The sequence below is a fragment of the Chiloscyllium plagiosum genome, chromosome 19 (genome assembly GCF_004010195.1).
Source record: "Chiloscyllium plagiosum isolate BGI_BamShark_2017 chromosome 19, ASM401019v2, whole genome shotgun sequence".
Classification (NCBI taxonomy): domain Eukaryota; kingdom Metazoa; phylum Chordata; class Chondrichthyes; order Orectolobiformes; family Hemiscylliidae; genus Chiloscyllium; species Chiloscyllium plagiosum.
Window position 1 is genome coordinate 50,103,553 of NC_057728.1, and position 16,285 is coordinate 50,119,837.

General features: G+C 43.2%; 1 protein-coding gene across 3 annotated transcripts in view; it reads right to left on the minus strand.

Moving 5' to 3' along the window:
• syt10 (synaptotagmin X) overlaps positions 1-16,285 on the minus strand; it is a 72,828-nt gene that overhangs the window by 55,577 nt on the left and 966 nt on the right. The window lies entirely within an intron of this gene.

Here is a 16,285-nt window from a genome sequence, read left to right on the forward strand (position 1 = left end):
TGGGTCAGAAGATTAGGAAAACTCCAAAAACAAACAGAGGACAATAACGAGAGCAGTAAGGAAGGAGAGGATCAAATATGAAGGTAAGCTAGCCAGTACATCATTGGATTGTGGGAGGAAACACATGCAAACACTGGGAGAATGTACAAACTCCACACAGTCACCTGAGGTGGGAACCAAACCCAGGTCCCTGGTGCTGTGAGGCAGCAGTGCTAACCACTGAGCCACCATTCTTGTGGTACCCTGTCAGACTTTTTAGAAACATAGACACATAATCCAACATGTCTGTTTCCATGCTGTACATCTCTATGACTCTAAACAACGTAAATGGACCTCTAATCTCATGATCATAAACCAATTAAAATGAGTTAAATCTAATAGATTCATTCAGGAAATCTCTGATAGCAAACAATAAGAAATCAGATCCTTTATCCCAATCCTGTGGATATTCCTTGCAGTATACCTTAACCATGGTTTTGAGAGTCTGGCAGTACTTCTCCAAAGCTTCCTGTGTTTACGGATGATACATAATGAGCAAAAAAAACTGTATTCACTTTTCCAATATTATCCAGCTGTAATTGTCCTTAAAGGAAAAGCCTTTGGGAATCAGGTTATCCTATATAACTGGAAGATTACACTAATGTCTTGCTCTTGGTTTTGGCAATGATTCTACACAATCCATTAACATTCAACTGAAAGAATCTTCAAACATTGTCAAGATGCCTTAGATGCTTCCTTTGAAGGAAAAGGAAGATAGACAAAAACTTTCATATCTCCCCATATACTTCTTCTATCTCTGATCTCTTAGTTGTAATTAAAGCTACAATCTGATCCATGGACTTTTCAATCTGGGTATTATTTTAGACCATAAGACATAGCAGTGGATGCAAGGCCATTCGACCCATTGAGACCACTCCGCCATTTAATCATGGCTAATGCGCGTTTCAATTCCACTTACCCGCACTCTCCCAGTAGCCCTTAATTCCTTGCGAGATCAAAAATTTATCAATCTCTGCCTTGAAGACACCCAAAAGCCTGGCCTCCACTGTGCTCCGTGGCAATGAATTCCACAGGCCCACCATTCTCTGACTGAAGAAATGTCTCCTCATTTCCGTTATAAATTGACCCCCTCTAATTTTAAGGCTGTGCCCACGGGTCCTAGTTTCCCCACCTAACAGAAACAACTTCCCAGCATTCACCCTTTCTAAGCCATGCATTATCTTGTAAGTTTCTATTAGATCTCCCTTCAACCATCTAAACCCTAATGAATACAATCCCAAGATCCTCAGCCGATCATCGTATGTTAGGCCTACCATTCCAGGGATCATTCGTGTGAATCTCCACTGGACAAGCTCCAGTGCCAGTATGTCCTTCCTGAGGTGTGGGGCCCAAGCTTGGACACAGTATTCTAAAGTCTCAGAAGCACGTTGCACTTTTATATTCCAACCCTCTTGAAATAAATGACAACATTACATTTGCTTTCTTAATCACGGACTCAACCTGCAAATCAACCTTTAGAAAATCCTGGACTAGCACTCCCAGATCCCTTTATACTTTGGCTTTATGAATTTTCTCACCGTTTAAAAAATAGTCCATTATTGTATTCTTTTTTTCCAAAGTGCAAGACCTCGCATTTGCTCACATTGAATTTCATCAGCCATTTCTTGGACCACTCTCCTAAACTGTCTAAATCTTTCTGCAGCCTCCCGAACTACCTGCCTGTCCACCTAACTTCATATCATTCGTGAACTTTGCCAGAATACCCCCAGTCCCTTCATCCAGATCATTAATATATAAAGTGAACAGCTGTGCCCCCAACACTGAACCCTGCGGGACACCACTTATCACCAGCTGCCATTCTGAAAAAGAACCTTTTATCCCAACTCTCTGCCTTCTGTCAGACAGCCAATCCTCAAACCATGCCAGTAGCTCACCTCGAACATCATGGGCCCTCACCTTACTCAGCAGCCTCCCGTGAGGCACCTTATCAAAGGCCTTTTGAAAGTCTAGATAGATAACATCAACTGGGTTTCCCCTAGTCTAACCTAGTCTAACTCTTCAAAGAAATCTAACAGGTTTGTCAGGCACGACCTCCCCTTACTAAATCCATGCTGACTTGTTCTAATCTAACCCTGCACTTCCAAGAATTTAGAAATCTCATCCTTAACAACAGATTCTAGAATTTTACCTCCAACTGAAGTTAGGCTAATTGGCCTATAATTTTCCATCTTTTGTCTTGATCCTTTCTTGAGCAAGGGGGTTACAACAGCGATTTTCCAATCATCTGGGACTTTCCCTGACTCCAGTGATTTTTGAAAGATCACAGTCAGCGCTTCTGCTATTTCTTCAGCCACCTCTCTCTGAACTCTAGGATGTAGCCCATCGGGGCCAGGGGATTTAATGAATTTTTAGACCTTTTATTTTTTTTAGCACTTTCGCTTTTGTAATGGCTATCATACTCAACTCTGCCCCTTGAGTCTCATTAATTATTGTGACTCATTACTCATGTCTTCCAATGTGAAGACTGACACAAAGTACTTATTAAGTTCTTCAGCTATTTCCTTATCTCCCAGCTCTAACTTTCCAGCATCAATACTTTTGCCTCTTGTTTATTTCTTATGTATTGAAACAAACTTCTACTATCATTTCTAATATTACTGGCTAGCTTACCTTCATATTTGATCCTTTCCTTCCTTATTGCTCTCGTTATTGTCCTCTGTTTGTTTTTGGAGTTTTCCCAATCTTCTGATTTCCCAGTGCTCTGGGCCACTTTATAGGCTCTCTCTTTTTCTTTGATACATTTCCTGACTTCCTTTGTTAGACATGGCTGTCTAACCTCCCCCCACCACCATCAGATAATCTGTCTTTTCTTTGGGGTGAACCTCTGTACTGTGTCCTCAATTACACACAGAAACTCCTGCCATTGTTGCTCTAAGTCTTCCCCACTCGGCTCTGCTTCCAGTCGATTTTCATCAGTTCCTCTCTCATGCCCCAGTAATTACCTTTATTTAACTGTAACACCATTACATCCGATTTTGCCTTCTCTTTTTCAAACTGCAGACTGAACTCTACCATATTATGATCGCTGCCTCCTAAGTGCTCCCTTACTTTAAAATCTTTTATAAAGTCTGGCTCATTATACAGCACTAAGTTCAGAACAGCCTGCTTTCTTGTGGGCTCCATCACAAGCTGTTCCAAAATGCCATCCTGTAAGCATTCCATGAATTATCTTTCTTTGGATCCATCAGCAACATTATTCACCCAGTCCATTTGCATATTGATGTCCCCCATGATCACCATGACCTTGCCTTTCTGACATGCCCTATCTATTTCCTGGTACATCTTGCGCCTCTGGTCTCGACCACTGTTAGGAGGTCTATACATAACTCCCAGTATGGTTTATTTGCCTTTGTGGTTCCTCAACTCCACCCACACAGACTCGGCATCCTCTGACCCTATGTCATTCAGTGCCATAGATTTAATCTCATTCTTAACCCTCAAGGCAACCCGACCCCCTCTGCCCACCACCCTGTCTTTTTGATTTTATGAAATCTAACAAGTCTCATGGGTTTCCCACTCAACTTCTAACATTTTGAATGAATGTGTCCCACCTTCTAACTATAGAAGCACTTTGGCTTCAGATTTTCAGCTCCACCTTCAGTACTTCTCAATTCTGATCTGATTCAGAATAGAATGCCATTCCCACCAACCATTCTTTAGCTTGGCAACCAGCCTTCCTTTCATGCTCTCATTATTTATCTTTCTCAAACTAATGAAGGTGATGGAAAAATATGTTTAGTCTTTTCGATCAACTCATAATTATATCAGCCATTATTGTTCCCTGTCTCACAGGTGTCAACCCTTTGGTCCTCAATAGAAGGCTGCATGACAGAAGCTTGCCAGTTTTAATTTGACTACGAGAATAACTTCTCTAAAAGCATCACATGTGATTTGAATTTCTAATGCTCTTATCCACCTGTCAAAATGATTGCCTAGCCTTCTCAAACTTGTTATAGGTTTGCCGATGCTAATACCTCAAATAACAAGATCCCTTGCATAAACGCCTCAGGCACTCCCTCAGCACAGCAGTCCATGTGTCAGCATGGATCACGCACTAGAGTCTCCAGAGGGAGAAAGTGAGGACTGCAGATGCTGGAGATCAGAGCCAAAGAGTGTGGTACTGGAAAAGCACAGCAGGTCAGGTTGCATCCGAGGAGGAGGGGGGGTGAAATCAACATTTTGAGCATAAGGTCTTCATCAGGAATGAGGTTTGTGACCCAAGGGTGCTGAGAGATAAATGGGAGGGGGAGTGGGGCTGGGGGGAAGGTAACTGGGAATGTGACAGGTAGATGGTTAGGGTTTGGCGGTAGCCCTAACCATCTGATGCCTGGAGGAAGAATGCCTCATCTTCAACCTTGGGACCGTTTAACCACATGGAATCAATTTGGATTTCACCAGTTTCCCCATTACCCCTCCCCACACCTTATCCCAAATCTAACCTTCCAACTCAGCACTGCTCTCTTGAACTATCCTACCTGTCCATCTTCCTTTTCACCTATCCGCTCCACCCTCCTCTCCGACCTATCACCATCACCCCCCCACCTTCATCTACCTATCGCATTCAGAACTACCTTTGACAACCTCCCCCAGCCTCACTCCCTCCTATTTATCTCTCTGCCCCCTTGGGACACCCCTACACATTCCTGATGAAGGGCTTATGCTCGAAACGTCGATTCTCCTCCTGCTCCTCGGATGCTGCCTGACCGGCTGTGCTTTTCCAGCACCACACTCTTCGACTCTAGAGTATCCAGAGTCAGACTTGGACATTCGAACTACAGAGGCTAGTGTGCTCCACGTTGACGTGTGATTGAGGTGGAATCAATAATCACTTAAAGACAGATTAGCTGAAAGCTTACTATTTTACTTTTTATGAGTTACATGTTCTCATTTACCAGATTTAAAACATTACAAACTCTGCTCAACTCCCCTCTGCTCCCAAAATTAAAATGCACCTTGGCACTATATCCATCGACTCTTAAGGTTTTCATTTACATGGGAAGTGAGGAGAGTGAGATCTGCTTTGAGCCATTCAATAATACCAGTACAGGCACAGGACTGAATGGCCACCTTCTGTGCCACAACCTTCTATGGCTGTAATACAGTTTTATAGCTATTAGTCCTCAGTTAAACTGCCTCAACATTAAGTATTTGGAAATATTTGAGGTCCATTCTGCGTCTGGCATGCATTAGTGCTTATTCTACTATGGACGTGAACAGAATTGGTTACACACCTCAAATAGCCCTTCAAATAAGTGGCCATTTCCAAAGGCAATTATGAGTAAACCACTTTGCTATGGGTCTGGCCAGTCCGAGTAAGGATGGCAGATTTCCCTCCTTAAAGAACATGAGTGAACCAGATCAGTTTCTGCAATAATCACGTGCAGGTTCAGAGTTCCTTGAAAGTGGAGTCGCAGGTAGATAGAATAGTGAAGGCGGCACTTGGTATGCTTTCCTTTATTGGTCAGTGCATTGAGTATAGGAGTTGGGAGGTCAATTTGCAGCTATACAGGACATTGGTTAGACCACTTTTGGAATACTGTGTGCAGTTCTGGTCTCCTCCCATCGCAAGATTTACAAGGATGTTGCCAGGATTGGAGGGTTTGTGCTATAGGGAGAGGCTGAATAGGCTGGGGCTGTTTTCCCTGGAGCGTTGGCAGTTGAAGGGTGACCTTTTAGAGGTTTATAAAATCACAAGGTCTTTTCCCTGGGGTGGGGGAATCCAGAACTAGAGGCTATAAGTTTAAGGTGGGAAGGGAAAGATATAAAAGAGAACTTATATATCAGTTCTGTTCACGTCCATATAGCAAACTTTTCACACAGAGGGTGGTGCATATATGGAATGAGCTGCCAGAAGAAGTGGTGGAGGCTGGTACAATTACAACATTTAAAAGACATCTGGAAGGATTTAGAGAGATAGGGACCAGGTGCTGGAAAATAGGAAGAGATTAGGTTAGGATATCTGGTTGGCATGGACGAGTTGAATTGAAGGGTCTGTTTCCGTGCTGTACATCTCTATGACTCTATGACTTGCCATCACTCAGCCCAGCTTTCATTCCAGATTTATATATTACAATACTAGTGCACGTCAGTCACAGAATGGACCTCAAATATTTCTAAATACTTAACGCCGAGGCAGTTTCACAACCGAATTTAAATTCCACCAGCTGCCACAGCAGGGTTTCCAAAACCAGGGGTCACTGGCTGAGGCCAAAAAGGACCGAGATTTCTTCATTCAGAGGGGGTTAGCCCTGTGGAACTCTCTGCCATGGAAAGTGGCTGTGGCCAAATCTTTGAGTGTTTTCAAGAAGGAGTTTGATATAGTTCCTAGAACCATAAGAATCAAAGATTATGGGAAGAAAGTTGGATGATTGGCCATAATCAGAACGAATGGTGGAACAGGGCCGAATGGCCTGCTGCTTCTTCTATTTTCTATGTTTCTACGTTTGAATTGGTTTCTCTGGAGCATTAGCATGTGCCTCTGGATTATTTGTTCAGTGAAATTACCACTTCTGCCTAAATGGAATATACTGTTCAGCACCTAAACAGACCACAGGCAATGCTCATTTTATTATTCTCTTAAGCTTAAGCTAATGGTTACAATATAGCTTTGTACACTGACTCCACTTCTTTCAGCAGTCATCCCACAAAAATTGCGATACAAATTCATAGAATCAAATTTACTGTTCCAAGTCCATTACACAGTCAGAGCTACAATTATCAATTTGCTCTGATATAGTAAGCCAGGCTAAGTGCACAGTCCAACAGAATCCTCCAAAAAATTTTCAGGAACAATGGCTTAATAATTGATAGATCTATCAGGAGTTTCCAAATGTTAAATTTGCAGCAATCCATAATTTAACATTCTGAGGTTAAGCAGAAATGTTTTCACATGGAGAGCTGCTGGAGTGCAGATTACATTGCCACAATGGGTAGTTGAGACAGCAACCACTGCATCACTCATAACAAATAAATATTTGAAGGTACTGCAGAACAAGGAGGCAGTAGTGTGGCAACAGGATTAGTTTTGCATTTCTCTCTGGTCCAGACACCATGGGCTAAATGGCTTCTGCTGCAAAATGCACAGGTCCCAAATGTAATTTTAACAAAAATAAACTAAATTTGTTCAGTAAGAATTTGACATCAGTGGCTAAAATGAACAGGAGCGTGTGGAAAATGCATCTCAGATATACATTAGAGAATCTCACAGCACTGTCGGATGCCATTCAGTGCACTGTCTGTGATAGATCAATATTTAAATTATACAGCTCTGAGCATACACACACTATGTCTGATATGGTATAACTTCGGACAAAGTGAGGACTGCAGATGCTGGAGATCAGAGTCGAGACTGTGGTGCTGGAAAAGCACAGCAGGTCAGGCAGCATTCAAGGAGCAGGAGAATCGACATTCCGGGCATAAGCCCTTCATCAGGTTCTCCTGAATATAGTGAAAATATCTAATGAAGGTTGCTGATACTCACTGATATGTAGATGTGTGTGTGAATGTGGGTGTGTGAGTGCGTGTGAGAGTGTGTGTGCGCGCAAATGTGGGTGTGTGAATGTGGGTGTGTGTGTGAATGTGGGTGTGTGAGTGCGCGTGAGAGAGTGTGTGTGCGCAAATGTGGGTGTGTGAATGCGGGTGTGTTAGAAATGCAGTTCCCTTTAAGGTCCAACCAGAATAGCCCCAGAGTTCTCAGAGCAGATGATGTTCATTGGTCTTTGAATTGAACAGCTGGGCTCTGGAGGTATTGGTTAGCTCAGCTGACTGGCCAGCTGGTTTATGATGTTGAGTGGTACCAACTGCATGGGTTCAATTCCTGGACTGGCTGATGATACTATGAAAGTCTTGCTTTCTCAACCTTGCCCTATAACTGAGGTGATTTTCTGGTTAAATAATCACCAGTTGTCTCTTGCATAACAGAGTGAGATGATGTCACCTTTACTGGGATACTCTGTGTATCATCCACTGCACTTGCCTTCCCATCTTTTTTTGTGCCCAGTAGATAGAGCTTATGGTGCTCACCAAAGGTATCACTGCTTTTCAAGAAAGGTGGGCACCATAGAAGATGGAGTGCCTTATCTCCCCTTCCAACTCCATTTTGATTTAGTCCCTCCCCCTCTTCCTACCTCTCCCACACCTTTATGAGGCATTGCACATAATTTGATTAATCAGAAACTCGGGTGTTTTTTTAAACTCACTTCTGGGCCATGGACATCGCTGGCTGGCCAGCATTTTGTTTCTTGTCTTCTAGTTGCCCTTGAGAAGGTGGTGGTGAGCTGCCTTCTTAAACCACTGCAGTTCGTGTGTTGTATGTTGACCCACAATGCACTAAGGGATGGAATTCCAGGATATTGACCCAGCGACAGTGAAAGAACAGCGATATATTTCCAAATCAGGGTGGTGATGGCTTGGAGAGGGACTTGCAGGTGGTGGTTTTCCCATCTATCGGCTGCCTTTGACATTTTACATGGAAGTGGTCATGGGTTTGGAAGATGCTAGCTAAAGACCTTTGGTAAATTTGTACCGTACACCTTGTAGATAGTACACACTGCTGCTACGGAGTGTCAGTGGTGGATGGAGTGGATGTTTGTGGATATGATGCCAATCAAGAGGCTGCTCTGTCCTGGATAGTATCAAGCTTCATGAGTATTATTGGGGCAGAACCCATCCAGGAAAGTGGGGAGCATTCCATCACACTCCTAACTTATGCCTTGTAGATGGTGGACAGGCTTTGGGGAGTCAGGAGCTGACTTAATTGCCTCAGTATTCACAGCCTCTGACTTGCTATTGTAACCACTGTGTTGATGTGATGAGTCCAGTTGGGTTTCTGGTCAGTGTTAACCCCAAGGATGCTGATAGTGGGGGATTTAGTAATGGTAATACTGTTGAGTGTCAAGGGATGGTGGTTAGATTGTCTGTTATTGGAGATGGTCATTACCTGGCATTAGTGTGGCATGAATGGTACTTGTCACTTGTTAACCCAAACCTAGATAGCGTCTAAACCTTGTTGTATTTGAACATGAACTGTTCAGTATTGGAGGAGTCACAAATGGTGCTGAGGGTATTGGTTAGCTCAGTTGGCTGGATGGCTGGTTTGAGATGCAGACAGATAATTGAACAGCACGAGTTCAATTGTCACAGCAGCCAAAGTCACTATGAAGGTCCTGCCTTCTCAATCTCTCCTGAGGTTTTGATTGAACCCTCCCTCTTTCCCTATCAACACTGCCCCCCTCCCCCACTGGGCTGTCGGATTGCCCCACTGGGCAGTGTTTGTCATTTGTTAATTGGCTGTTTAGATAAATTGGCGCTGAATCTATTTAAAAAGAGCTAGATTGTTTTTCCCTCGCGGGCAGTATTCATAAGCTAGAGTTGGGTGAATTAATAAATTGTTTTCCTAATGACATAATGGTCCCGCTGGGACTTCACTGATGATATTGTACGTAAAACAAGATCTGGGATCGATCACTGTTGGGTGGGTCCTGAACACCAAGACAGAGCTCTTACGCTCTGAAACAAGTTTGGAAATAAAGAATATTGGGGCAGAGAATGGACCTAGTAGAACAGACAAATCAAGAACAATTTTAAAACTTTTACCAAGAGGAGATTGGAAATGTATCTGGTTCCACGTTGGGAGATTTATCAGGTATCAATGGTTGCAGTACAATGCTTAGCCTTTCTTAGGTCCTTTCCAAGTTATGGTCATGGAACTTCACAGCACAGGAGGAGGCCACTGTAGTAAGATCATGTAAGGATTTGGTAATGGAAGGCAGTCATTACTGTTTACCAGGCGAAAGTGAGGACTGCAGATGCTGGAGATCAGAGTCAAGAGTGTGATGCTGGAAAAGCACAGCAGGTCAGACAGCATCCGAGGAGCAGGAGAATTGACATTTCGGGCATAAGCCCTTCATCAGGAATTCCTAATGAAGGGCTTATGCCCGAAACATTGATTCTCCTGCTCCTCGGATGCTGCCTGACTTGCTGTGCTTTTCCAGCACCACACTCTCAATTACTGTTTACCAGACTGATACTCATATATTGAATTAAGCAGCAAAATATCTTTGGAAAATTTACAAGTGTTTTATTGTCTGTCTCTGATTTAGCACAAGCCCCAGTTTCCACCTTTCCCTTCTGTACTCCTTCCTGTCCAGAAGCCTATCCTCCACTGAGGAAGAACACATCCATCAACAGTTTATTAATTCACCCAACTCTGTAATTTATGAACACTGCCCGCGAGGGAAAAAGAGTCTAGCTCTTTTTAAATAGACTCAGCACCAATTAAACTAAACACCCAATTAACAAATGACAAACACTACACAGCGGGGCAATCCGACAGCACAGTGAGGGAGGGGAGGGGCAGTGTTGATAGGGAAAGAGGGAAGGCTTCAATCAAAATGGTGCTGGAGGGAGAAATATGTACTCCATCTCCCACAGTGCCCACCTCTCTTGAAAGGCTTTAAGGGTGACAATGGATATTGCACATTCTCTCTTCGGGACACTCAGGCACAAATGAAGCAGGGGGAAGAGGAGGAATTACAACTCCCTCTACAGCCCGCTGCATTGAACCTATTCATAGCTACTTTAGTCAGGCTCAGGAGCAGCCACCCATTGAGGTCCTCCATACTGCCCAAAGACAGAAGCATGGGGCTGGTGTGTAACCAAAAGAACCAAAAAATATTTTTCAGAAAATTAAAAAGGGACACCACCACCCACAACTAACATGGTCCATGGATTCCTCCACACTGCAAAATAAACAGCTGGGTTTGGAGTCAGTGAGCCACCTTAACTACATTGCAAAGGATTGCTACATGTAACACCTTCCACCCCAGGACCCCAGTGGAAAGCAGGAGGACCCCTGTGTGGTCAGCCCACCACTGTCCAGCACCCGATGATACAATGGAATGCCAGGGCATGTCTAAGGAGGATACAGCCCTTCAGGGGAGGCGATTACCTAGTCGTATTATCACTGGACTGTGAATTCAGAGATCCAGGTCATGTTCTGGGGACCTGGGTTCAAATCCCGTCACAACAGATGGTGGAATTTGAATTCAATAAATATCTGAAATTAAGAGTCTAATGATGACCGTGAATCAATTGTCGGAAAAACCTGGGAAGGGAACTGCATCCTCATCTGTTCTGGCCTACATGTGACTCCAGACCCACAGCAATGTGGTTGATTTTTAACTGCCCTCTGGGCAATTAGGGATGGGTAATAAATGCTGGCCCAGCCAGCGGCATCCTCATCCTGTGAATGAATAAAGGAATCAAAGTCTAATCAACATCATCTCCTCTCAAAGAACTCTGGAATTGTTCTGGTTGACTCGGAAAGGGATCTGCATTACATTTAAACACACACATCAGTGATTTTCAATGACATTCATTAAGTACCTACACTACTTACAGGAGAAGATTCAAAGAGGAAATCTCCCTCCATACTTGGATCCCACCTTAATGAGATCTTACATGATGATATAGCTCTTTATGTATGTGTTTGGTAGCTATCTCCAGAATAAAAATATAGCTAACCTTTTACTCTATCGTCATTGGTCCATTCTGTCTGGTCACCGCTTTGAAAAAGCTGCTACCTAAATTAATCCCACTCTCGCTTCTTTCCTCTTAGTCCAGCTATATTCTTCACTTCTTGCATTTCTCTAATTTCCATTTTAAAAGTTCTTTTTAAATCTCCTTCCATGTACTCTTTCAGCAGTGTATCCTAGATCATAACAACCTGTTCACCATAAATCTGTGTCCCTCTGATTATCATCCTTCCTGTCTTTGGAAACAGTTCCCCCTTCTTCACTCTGTCCGAACCTTTCATTTTGATCATCTCCATTCTCTTCCCTGCCCTCAAGATTCACAGATTCAGCAGTTGAAGAAACTTAGTCACTCCTCCCTGATACCAGTCTAGTAAATCTCTTCTGCACACCCTGTAAGGCTATGGTGATTCTCTCTGGCTCTCACTCTCTCTGGTGCCCTTTCCAGTGGACAGTGATCACCTTCCCTCTAGCTGCCTGGACTTCCTGAAGGACCTTAGTAAGAATGCATGATGGACAAGAGAGTGGATGGGGTTAGACTGGCACCAAGATGCATTAGTCTCAGAGCTCAGAGTGTGCCGCTTGGAAAGCACAGTAGGTCAGGCAGCATCCGAGGAGCAGGAGAATCAATGTTTCGGGCATAAGCCCTTCCTCAGGAACGACTTATGCCCGAAACATCGATTCTCCTGCTCCTCAGATGCTGCCTGATTTGCTGTGCTTTCCCAGCAACACACTCTCGACTTCGATCTCCAGCACCTGCAGTTCTCACTTTCTCCTAAGCCTCAGAGCTCGACAGGTCAAGAACATTGAGAAGCATTTCCTCACACAGAGGGTGAAACAGAAATTCTTCCCCTCTGTCCAAAATAGCTGCTGACATTGTAGGTCAATGGTGCCCTTGACAATGGAGATAGATTGTTAATAAGAACAAAATATTGTGGATGTTGGAAATCTGAAATAAAAACAGAAAATGATGGGGGAAACTCAGCAAGTCTGGCAGCATCTGTGGACAGAGAAACAGAGTTAATGTTTCAAGTTGATTCTTTTCGAAAAGTGGATGGAAAGGCAAGGGGGTTAACCGGTATGCAGCTAAGTGGAGTTAAGGTACAGATCAACTGTGACCTTACTGAATGTGCGAAAGACTAAATATCTTCTCCTATTCTTATGTTTCACGTGTTTGCAAAGTAATTATACCTGCATTCTATAAGAGACATTTCCTGCTGAAATAAGTACCTGAATCTGAAACATCACCACCGGCACAACATTAGCCAATTGTACAATGATCTGCAGACTAGTCAGCCCAGTTTGAGACCAGATCTTTATCATTCTGCCATGAAATGTCGGTGTTGCTGGCTGGACCAGCTCTTATTGCCCATTCCTAATTACCCTTCAGAAAGTGGTAGTGAAAGCTCTTCTTAAACACTTCAGTCTATTTGCTGTAGGTACACAGACATAGGGATGGAATTCCAAGACTTGAACCCCGTGACAATGAAGGAATGATATAGAGTCATAGAGTCAAAGAGATATACAGCACAGAAACAGATCCTTTGACCCAACTCATATTCTACCAGATATCCTAAATTAATCTAGTTCCATTTGCCAGCACTTGGCCCATATCCCTCTAAACCTTCCTATTCATATACCTATCAAGATGCCTTTTAAATGCTGTAATTGCATCGGCCTCCACCACTTGCTCTGGCAACTCATTCCATATATACACCATCCTCTGCATGAAAATGTTGCCCCTTAGATCCCTTTTAAATCATTCTCTTCTCACCTTAAACCTTAGCCGTCTAGTTCTGAACACCCCCACCCCAATGAAAAGACCTTGACTATTTATCCTATCCATGCTCCTCATGATTTTATAAACCTCTATAAGGTCACCCCTCAATCCCCGCGCTCCAGGGAAAACAGCCCTCAGCCTCTCGCTATGAAGCAATAGACTTCCAAGTCAGGATAGTGCAGAGGAGATTTTACAAATGGGAGTGTTCCTATGCATCCTTGTCTTTCTGGAGCTGGAGGTAATCAGTTTGGAAATTGCTACTGAAGGTGAATTTCTGTGGCGTATCTTGTATATGAGCATCGGTGAGGGAGGTAGTGAGTGTTGAAAGTGATGTATGAGGGGCCAATCAAGAGGTTGCTCTGTCCTGGATAGTATTTAGCTTCATCAGTCTGGTTGGGCTGCAGTCATCCAGGCAAGTGGAGAGTATTCCATCACACTTTCCTGACCTGTGCCGTGCCAACAGTGGACAGGCTTTGAGAAGACAGAAGGTGAGTTACTTGCTGTAGAATTGTCAGCTGATTTGTTTCTGTTGCCATAGTATTTGGGCCAGTTTTTGTTATACACAACAAACCATTAAATGCTATTCAGTTAATTCTGAATAAAATAACTGGTGAATTCATCTCAATTTTAAAATCATGACTTCTCGGAAGAAATCTTTTTAAAAATATGACATTGTTAAAGTACTAATGCAGCAAAAGTCATGAGGCAGCAAACAGTTTCTGTCTTAGTGAGTAGCACTCTCATTTCCAAGTAAGAAGATCAAAAGGGGGCGGCACAGTGGCTCAGTGGTTAGCACTGTGGCCTCACAACACCAGGGACCAGGATTTGATCCCAGCCTTGGGTGACGTTCTGTCTGGAGTTTGCACATTCCCCTATGTCTGTGTGAGTTTCCTCCCACAATCCAAAGATGTGCAGATTAGGTGAATTGGCTATGCTAAATTGCCCATTGTTCAGGGATGTATAGGTAAGGTGCAGTAGTCAGGGGCTAAATTTAGGGGAATGGATCTGGGTGGGCTATCCTTTGAAGTGTCGGTGTGGACCTGTTGGGCTGAAGGGCCTGTTTCCACACTATAAGGATACTAATTCTAAAAGAAGTTTATGTCCTAGAGATTTCTGACAACAATCTAGGCCGAGACTCCAATGCAGGGCTGAGAGGCTGCTGCACTGACAGGGGGGCTGTCTATTGGACTTAGTGGTATATCACAGCCCTTTTACTGCATTATCAGGTGGGTGTAACTATTCTGTGGTACTATTCGAAGAAAAGGCTGCAGGATTTATTCCTGGAAATGGCCGTCAGTCAGGATCATTGAAACAGATTATCTGGTCATTATCTACTTTTTGTTTGTGAGATCCAGTATCCAATCAACACTTGCTGCATAATAAAAACAACAGCAATAACTGATGCAGAATGTGTTTGGACATCTTGAGGGTATGGACGTTGCATATAACTTATCGGCTATTCAGTCCAATGGATTGATGCTAGCATTTTTGAGTCACAAAGTGCTATATCAAACCAAATTCTTCCTTTCTATCTAATGACTGACTGCTTTCAAATAACGCTAATCTTCCTAGACTTTCTAGGAGTGTATTCAACCACAACCCTGCAGCATTCTAAGTAATACCATAACATTTAAATGTACCAGAAAGACACAGCATGTGCAGATTCTGAGCTACAGAAATAACAATTAGAAAATCATTGAAATGGTAATTATGCGCAACTTTGGATCAATTTATTGAATAAAGATGTTTACAATTTATGATTGTTTGTGTCCTACTAAATGAGTTTTTAACATATACATAACTGTTAAAATAAAGTGAAAAAATCCAGAAATTATGATTATTAATACTTTGTCTATGATTCTATGACTATTCCAGTCATATCTCACAGTTGATGTGATTAAGGTGACTGAGATGCATTTAACAACATTTTCACAAGGAATATCGGAAATATCACACAGAGATAAAGTTTAAACAATAATGAGAGAGATACAGAGAGAAATGAAATAAAATTCAAAGAGAGTGCGATGAATAAACAGGAGAGAAAGAAGTTATAGAGGGATGAAAATTAGGCGAGCGCTCGGAACTAAAACAATGAATGAAATTCTCTCAGACTGATTTGTGAATGAGAACCTGGCAAGGAGTTGGGAGCAAAGGAGGCAGCTAGAGGAGTCAGGGTTAGAAATTCCAGGATAGCTTCAACGACAGATATCTGGGAAAGAGACTGTGTTCCGCAGTTGACACGTGCTAGCAGCCCAGTGGAATCAAAAGATATTCAATCCAGATTCAGTGGTTAATATATTATTTCTGGTTAGCACTTCACAACCACCTGCACTTGGTGTATTTGATATTTTTATCTTTATCCAAATCTACAAATGCACTTTAATTATTAATTCTCCTTCACGTACACGCCCAAAACCCATGCAACATTCGCAGCAAGTTGTTTTCTGTTCTGAATGTTTACCTTACTTAGGCTGCCTATTTCAGGAGCGTATTCCTGGACTGAGTTTTTGCAAATCCTGTGGAGGGGTCCCAGAGAAGCAGCTCCCTAACCTTGCTCATTCCAGCCCGAGCAACAAGTGTACTGCTCCAGCACACTCTGCCGGCATTCCTCCCATCCCACCTAACCATTCTCATCCTCAATGCTCGGACTGAGCTCCCGGTTCATCTTTTTCCACAATCTACCCCCATTCGCCAACTCACTGTTCCTCCCCATGCCATCTCCCCCCCGGCCCATCTCCCCTCTTTCCTGTCCAACTCAGTGTACTCATCTCTGTCTTGATCTTACCCTGGTGCCTCCTTCCCTTCCTCTTTCCCACACTCTTCCCTATCTCTTCCTCTCCTGATATTCCCTCCCCCAATCTTGTTCTCTTCCCTCTCTCCCCTTCCTCATTGTCTCTCCCTTCCCTCTCTCCCC